The sequence below is a fragment of the Aulostomus chinensis genome, chromosome 4 (assembly GCF_037954235.1).
Source record: "Aulostomus chinensis isolate RoL2024-O1b breed Wild chromosome 4, RoL_Achi_v1.0, whole genome shotgun sequence".
NCBI lineage: Eukaryota > Metazoa > Chordata > Actinopteri > Syngnathiformes > Aulostomidae > Aulostomus > Aulostomus chinensis.
Genome location: NC_141323.1, coordinates 28,838,938 through 28,846,743, shown reverse-complemented (window position 1 = coordinate 28,846,743; position 7,806 = coordinate 28,838,938). Strand labels below are relative to the sequence as shown.

Here is a 7,806-nt window from a genome sequence, read left to right as displayed (position 1 = left end):
AAACAAAATTGAGGAAAGTATAAGAGAGCACATTCAGCTTCATTAGAAACACTTGAACTGTTTAACAGTAGAATTTGTTTGAAACAGTTTACATCACTTAGTGACAGGATTGAAGAGGGAAGATTTTTCTACTTTAAATTTAATTCTAACTTCCAAGTCAAGTCAAGTCAATTTTATTTATAAATGCCAAATCACAACAGAAGTTATCTCATGACACTTTACAAGTTTATCTCATGAGATCGGTACCCTGGAAGGTATCACCTTGATGCTTGATTTTCCTGCCTGTTTAAAGGAAGGTTTTTGTCACCACTGTTGCAGGATGTGCTTGCTGATGGAGAATTGTTGGGTGTAGATTCATTGAAGGAGTTTGGTACTGGACCTGCTCTACCTTTAAAGAGTCATGAGATAAGTTTTGTTGTGATTTGGTGCAATATAAATAAGATTAACTTGACCAGTGTTATTTGTGGTCTTTTGTTAATTTCATGCCACATGAAATTCTTATTGGTCACTTTTCTTGCGACAGTCTCACAGTGGCAAGACAGGAACACTTCTACTTTTAATGATGACAGTTTGTTCAACAATGAACTTCATCCAGTACCATGTTGTCAAACACTGGAACATCCACAGCACCTGAACAGGGACTTGAACCCTGGACCCTCAGATTAAAAGTCTGATGCTCTACCGTCTGAGCTACTCAGGCTCTTTCTACAGCATTTAGACAGGAAAAGAAACACCTGTGAAGGACAAACTGATGCTTTCTTGACTTGTTCAATCCTCCATGTTAAAGTCCAACATGCTTTTGATTGGCTCTGATTCTCTGTGGCAAAATCCAACAAGAGGCTCCAAAAATGTCTTGAATGTCATAAGAATGCACAGGACAAGATGTTAGTCTCCTTCATGTCTGCAGTTCCTCCACTGGAAAGTAAAGTCAATGCTGTTCCTCTGCTGAAACCTGGGATCGGACCAGGGACCTTTAGATCTTCAGTCTAACGCTCTCCCAACTGAGCTATTTCAGCTCTGAGTGAGGGCCCTGCTTCTCTCATTTTATAATCTCTTCCACTCTCACTAGAACTTAGAGAGGATTTGAGCTTCTGAAGTCATGACACATTGAACAGTTCTACAGGACCATTTTTGATGAATGTCTGAATCACACAAGCCTTTTTTGTTTGTCTTCTTCCCAGTTGCCTCAACATTGTGTGAGCCAATAATTCCACATCTGTACCAGACACACGTTTTGTTGGTGGGTTTTCTGGATCTTTCTGTTTTAACAGTGTCTTTTATCTTAAATATGCCACTTTCACATGAAAACATCAATAACAGGACAATATCAAAACTATTATTGCTGCTGTTGCTGTTGCTGTTGTTGGTTGTCTGTCTGTCTTCCATCCCCCTGTCTTTCTCTCTGCTTGTCTTTCACCCTCATCTTTTTCCCATCTTTTTGTCATTCTCTCCCTCCTTTCTCTCTGTCTTTTGTCTTTTCTTCTCTATATTTGTCTTCTGCTGCTCCAGGATCAGCTTCTATCACTCAGTGGTCCAGAACCATTATGAAGCCTGATCATGAATGTGAGCAAAGCTCTTAGAACAGGCCTGCTGCCACCACAACTAAGATCCTGCAGGTCACTAGAAACTCCAGTGTCCAGCTGACAAGTGGACTTTCCTCTGATCTGTGGTGGTGCTGAGTTTAGCAAACATCTCCAACAAGAAGATGAAGGAGGCCATCAACTCCTCCAAGCTCAGCATCTATACTGGCTTTACTGGGAGATCAGGAGGTCAAAGCAGATCTTCACCCTCCACCTCAGATGGTTTCTACTCACAGAGATGAGGGACCAGTTCAAACCAGTTACCTGGAGCTCCCTTAAGCCATTGTCCCGTCTCTCCCCCCCCCCCCCCCCCCCCCCCACACACACACACACACAGCCTGTCTTTGGTATAAAATGATCTGTCAGGTTCTCTCACGTTGGAAGATTTCTCTGACTCCATTGTGAATAAAGAGATTCTTCATCTGACACCTGAGTCTTGATCCACTGATTCCTCTGATCCACCTCTTTCTGCTCCAACAAGGCTGACATGGATCAGGTGGGTCCATGTCATCCAATCAGTAGGTTTCTCTTCTCAATTAATTTTCTACATCCCAGTTTTGATTGATTCTTCTCAGCCTCATGAAGGAGCATCTGATCAGGTGTTTGACTGCTTGTTAGTTGTAATTCCATAGATTTTAATCTCAGGTTTTATAGAATTAATAAGAACATCTTAAAGACCTTTGTCCAACACTTGAAACTCACCTGTCTGTCGAGGCCCAACTGGCCTTTGGTCGTGAGGTGGTGGATGCATGTGAATGAAATGAGGCTCGTGTTGCTGTGAGGAGCCACTAGAGGGAGACACCTGTCGTTCCTCCCAGCTGACAATGAGGCTTCACAGCTGCATTTGAAGCTGTCCTTTATTAGTCACAACTGTCTTGAGCTCAGGAGCCAAACTCACCAAAAACACTTCATCTTGGTCATGTGGTCTGTTTGTCAGGAGATTCCAAATCCAAAATTGTTGACACACAAGAGAAGAAAACACGTCAAAGTTTGTTCATTTTTATGAATCAAACTGAAAATGAACAGAAGAGTGACAATGAAAATGGATTCAAAAATAATAGATAACAATAAATAATGAATAAATACTCAGAATTTACTGGCATTTGACTGCATTTTGTGGTTAATACGTAGATAAAAGAGTAACATATATATTCTATACATGTGAGAAACGTACATGGCTTTGGACAAAAGCATTTGCTCAATGAAATTGTAGGATTGTAGAATTCTATAAATGTAGAATATAATTGTAGAAATGCTCTCTATCACCACCCCAACGTCTGTGCCAGGGTCTCTGGCCAGTGGTCAATGGGCTCCTATCACCTGCCCAGGATGGATCCAGCTTGCTTGTCTTTGTAATTCTGCACTTATTAGAGACCTGGAAACAAAGGAATGCTGAAAAAGAGAAAATAGGACCTCACACAAATGGGCTTGTGACACAATTTTAAAGAATTGTGTAAATGTGAATCTTTTACAAATGTGTGTGTGAATGTGGTTGTTGTGGCCGAGTGGTGAAGGCGATGGACTAGAAATCCATTGGGGTCTACCTGCTCAGGTTGGAGTCCTGCCAACAACGTTAAAGTGTTGATGTTCTGGAGGAGACAACATCTGATCTTTGTTAGATCCACGAGTCAAAGGTTTTCTTTAAAGTGCTGCAGCAGCTGAGGATGAGGGAGAGACAGAATTACAAACCATCTTATGGAGGACATTTTGAAAAATGATTCCAAATCCGAAGTTGTTGATACACAAGAGAAGAAAACACGTCAAAGTTTGTTCATTTTTATGAGTCACACTGAAAATGAACAGAAGAGTGACAGTGAAAATGGATTCAAAAATAATAAATTATCATAAATAATGAATAAATACTCAGAATTTACTGGCATTTGACTGAATTTTGTGGTTAATCAGTAGATAAAAGAGTAACATATATATTCTATACATGTGATATACGTACATGGCTTTGGACAAAAGCGTCTGCTCAATGAAATTGTAGGATTGTAGAATTTTATAAATGTAGAATATAATTGTATAAATGCTCTCTATCACCACCCCAACGTCTGTGCCAGGGTCTCTGGCCAGTGGTCAATGGGCTCCTATCACCTGCCCAGGATGGATCAAGCTTGCTTGTCTTTGTAATTCTGCACTTATTAGAGACCTGGAAACAAAGGAATGCTGAAAAAGAGAAAATAGGACCTCACACAAATGGGCTTGTGACAGAAACTAAGATAATTTTGTGAATATCCATCCTCTTCGAATGTGTGTGAATGTGGTTGTTGTGGCTGAGTGGTGAAGGCGATGGACTAGAAATCCATTGGGGTTTCCCTGCTCAGGTTGGAGTCCTGCCAACAATGTTAAGCTGTTGATGTTCTATGTCAGGGTGAACGTCATACCTGTGCCTGATTTAGTGTGGTGGCTCATACCTGAATTTATCCAAACCAGCTAACTTCTTAACGCCAATCTACACAGTTTCAATCATACAAACCTCAAACTGCAGTAAGAAATTTTCAATTCTCTCATCCACCAACAATCCTCATCAATAAAATCTGGAAGATGGAACCGCAGAAAGTCTGCGGGAGAACGTAGACGAGTGCTGCCACCGACCCGTCATGGGGAAGACCGGTAACGTGGCTAAACATCAGGAGTCATGAGTTTGCTCAAAAATAATGACTTGGAGTGAGTTCAATGAGTTCATAGCCAACAATTCTCCATCAGCAAGCACATCCTGCAAAAGCAATGATGACAATTTTCCTTTTAAAAAGCAGGAACGTTGCACAGATCCAGGATCAGTGGGAACGGCTGTTTGCTTTAAACGGTTGGGGGGGAAGAGTCGATTTATTGTCGAGTCAATGTTATTTATATTGTGCCAAATCACAAAAAAAAGTTATCTCAAGACACTTGACAGGTAAAGCAGGTCTAGAACCACACTCCTTCAATGAATTCACGTATGTGAAGATGTTCAACTTATGTGACAAATTCTCATGACAATGAGTCCAGAGAGCCTGTCAGTGTTGACATTCCCCTCGTGTCAGTGAAGTCATGTCAACGAACCTGGGGCCTGTAGTTGGTGTCCATCCTTGATATCCTCCAAACAGGTCATCAAACTTGGCCCTCGTCAGCTTGAAGGACAGCTGGAAACGGCCTTCGTCCAGGCACAGTTTTTGGAGAAAGCGAGTTAAGAAGTTTAGAGTTCCAAGAAGCTTCTTCAGTTCGTTCAGTTTGGTCCTGTAGAACTGTTCAATGTGTCGTGACTTCAGAAGCTCAAATCCTCTCTCAGGTCTAGTGAGAGTGGAAGAGATTATAAAATGAGAGAAGCAGGGCCCTCACTCAGAGCTGAAACAGCTCAGTTGGGAGAGCGTTAGACTGAAGATCTAAAGGTCCCTGGTCCGATCCCAGGTTTCAGCAGAGGAACAGCATTGACTTTACTTTGCAGTGGAGGAACTGCAGACATGAAGGAAACTAACATCTTGTCCTGTGTATTCTTATGACATTCAAGACATTTTTGGAGCCTCTTGTTGGATTTTGCCACAGAGAATCAGAGCCAATCAAAAGCATGGTGGACTTTAACATGGAGGATTGAACAAGTCAAGAAAGCATCAGTTTGACCTTCACAGGTGTTTCTTTTCCTGTCTAAATACTGTAGAAAGAGCCTGAGTAGCTCAGACGGTAGAGCATCAGACTTTTAATCTGAGGGTACAGGGTTCAAGTCCCTGTTCAGGTGCTGTGGATGTTCCACTTCAGAATTCAGAGTAAGGACCAGGAGGGTGGGACACAATAATAGATAGGGGTAAATGTGGAGTCTGCATTCTTTTCTAGAATGTGTGGCCAAGTGACATCACTGACATGACTGGATGACTTCAGTCACATGACTGGATGACAGTGTAGATTCCAATGTAGAGGTTGGGGAAATAGTCTCTGAGAATCCAGTGTTGTTGAAATAGCAGATGAATGAATCCACTATCACAAGATGGCGTCACAGATCTCACCATCAAGTTGGACCAGTTGAAGAACAAAAGGACTTCTCCACTATCACATTTATCCTCACTGGTCCATACTTGGGGACCTCTGTACTAAATGGAGAGTTGAGGAAATGGGCTTGTTGTGGCCCTGCGGTCCACAGACCTCCTGTACAGTCACCAAGCGCTGGCAGACACAATCGTAATGGAACCAATTATTTTAAAATGACAGTAACAAGTAAGAAATAAGGCATTACAGCTTTGAAGGAACTTGTCCAGCACTGGTTTGTGAGTGGGTGTTGTCCTGTATTGGCAGGAAAAACTCCTTGAAATGTCATGCAAGTTTTTTCTTCAAAAGAAATGTGTAAAACATTCATTAACATCCAGGCCCAAAGACAAGAGAGGGCAACGCTCCAAGAGTCTTTGATCTCTGAATTCTGAGCATTGATCTCCTGCTTCAGTCTTTGATCTCTGACTGATCCGAAACTAATCAAAGGATCACATCAGCATATTGGTCCAGTCTACAGATGGTGATTTTACCAAGTGCACTACAGCAGTCCTTGTTGCTGTCTGCTGTTGTGTCACAGCAAAGTAAGGAAACAGCCTGACGGTCCTCAGGAGGAAATTCAACAACCTCCAAAGATGGAGGTGAATCTAGACCTGCTCATGTTTACTGTCCTTGATGAACTTGACAAACACACCACATGTCACACACTCTACAGTTTCAATATGTTGAGAACATGAAACGTGTGGCCCCAGTGACCCTGCATGAAATTTTTGTCCAATTCAAATTTTGATTCATGACCCAGAACCACTCAAAACCCCTGAAAAATAAAGGTTTGGGTGCATTAAAGACATAAATAATAACATCATCATGTTTCAAGGGGGCTGCAGGGTGGTGCAGTGGTTAGCACTGTGGCCTCACAGCAAGAAAGTTCTGGGTTCGAGTACCGGCTCGGGCGCAGTATCTTCTTGTGTAGAGTCTGCAAGTTCTCCCCGTGCCTGTGTGGGTTCTCTCTGGTACTCCGGCTTCCTCCCACAGTCTAAAGACATGCAATTTGGGGAAAAGGCTGATTGGATTCTCTAAATTGACTGTAGGTATGAATGTGAGTGTGAATGGTTGTTTGTCCCTGTATGTTGGCCCTGTGATGGACTGGTGACTGGTCCAGGGTGAATGCTGCCTCTTGCCCGTAGACACTGGGATAGGCTCCAGCTCCCCCCGAGACCCTGAACAGGAATAAGTGGAAGAAGATGAATGAATGTTTCAAGGTTTTCTTCCCTCAAATCTGAAGGTCAAGCTGCATTATTTGCAGTGCTCATTAGCAGGGGAATTAGCTCCAATGGTAGAGTGCTAGCTTAGCATGTGAGAGGTAGAGGAATCCATGCCCTCATTCTCCAGAATACTTCAGCTTGTTCTGTTGTTCAGAGGAGCTGCTGTGTGATGAATGCTGATGTTTGTCCACTGCTGTGATAAAGTGTCACCCTGTTACTGTTACTGACCATTTCAGCTAATTCCCCTGCTAATGAGCACAGCAGATAATGCAGCTTGACCTTCATGCATGGTTGGATGAGCGTCACCAGGTGAAGCTTCTCTGGTTGACCAACATGTGGAATCTCTTTCAATACTCCAGTGGTGGTTTAAGTGATGAAAATATGGATTAGTCACTGGAAGTGTGTGTGTGTGTGTTTAAAAAGGCAAAAAAACCTTTTTTCAGCAATAGAACTTTAATACAAACGCAAAATGAAAAGCAGAAAAGGCCAGAATCCAAAATATGGATTTACAGAGGAAGCGTGCTGGGCCCAGAACCCAGAGGTTGATGGATCAAAACCATCCTCTACTAAAAGAAGGGAATAAAATAAACTTGGTTGTTTTGAAATGTGAATCTGTTAAAGAGGGGTGGAAATGGTGAGGTAGTCATTGTCCCTTCTGTTTTATTACAGAGACCTCATTGTTACTTAAATAATTTTAATTCTTTACTTGAAGATTCACGCTTTTTCGCTCAAAATGTATAAAACTTCTTGCATGTTGGTGCCCCATCACACACAACAGGTGCACTTGTACTCTTTTCACCTCTGACCCACAAACATTCATAGTCTTCCAGTGAACGTCCAATTATCTTCTGAAATCAGTGATGAATCTTTCCCTGCTGAGACTCATTATCTCTGACTGTGACTAGCATGTGCTAGCAGAATACAGCACTCCTTCTTCATTATCTGTCTTTGTCTCTGACCAGCTCTCCTGCTCTCTTTCCTCCTACCAGTCAAAGCAGACATCT

General features: G+C 42.2%; 3 non-coding genes across 3 annotated transcripts; 1 reads left to right on the top strand and 2 right to left on the bottom strand.

Annotated features, from left to right (window-relative positions):
• Window positions 1–627: 627 nt before the first annotated feature.
• Window positions 628–700, bottom strand: trnak-uuu (transfer RNA lysine (anticodon UUU)). Its single transcript has one exon. It is a non-coding gene; the product is annotated as a tRNA-Lys (tRNA).
• A 243-nt stretch (window positions 701–943) lies between these two features.
• On the bottom strand, window positions 944–1,016 carry trnaf-gaa (transfer RNA phenylalanine (anticodon GAA)). The gene has a single exon. It is a non-coding gene; the product is annotated as a tRNA-Phe (tRNA).
• Window positions 1,017–4,906: 3,890 nt separating this feature from the next.
• On the top strand, window positions 4,907–4,979 carry trnaf-gaa (transfer RNA phenylalanine (anticodon GAA)). The gene has a single exon. It is a non-coding gene; the product is annotated as a tRNA-Phe (tRNA).
• The last annotated feature ends 2,827 nt before the right edge of the window (window positions 4,980–7,806 follow it).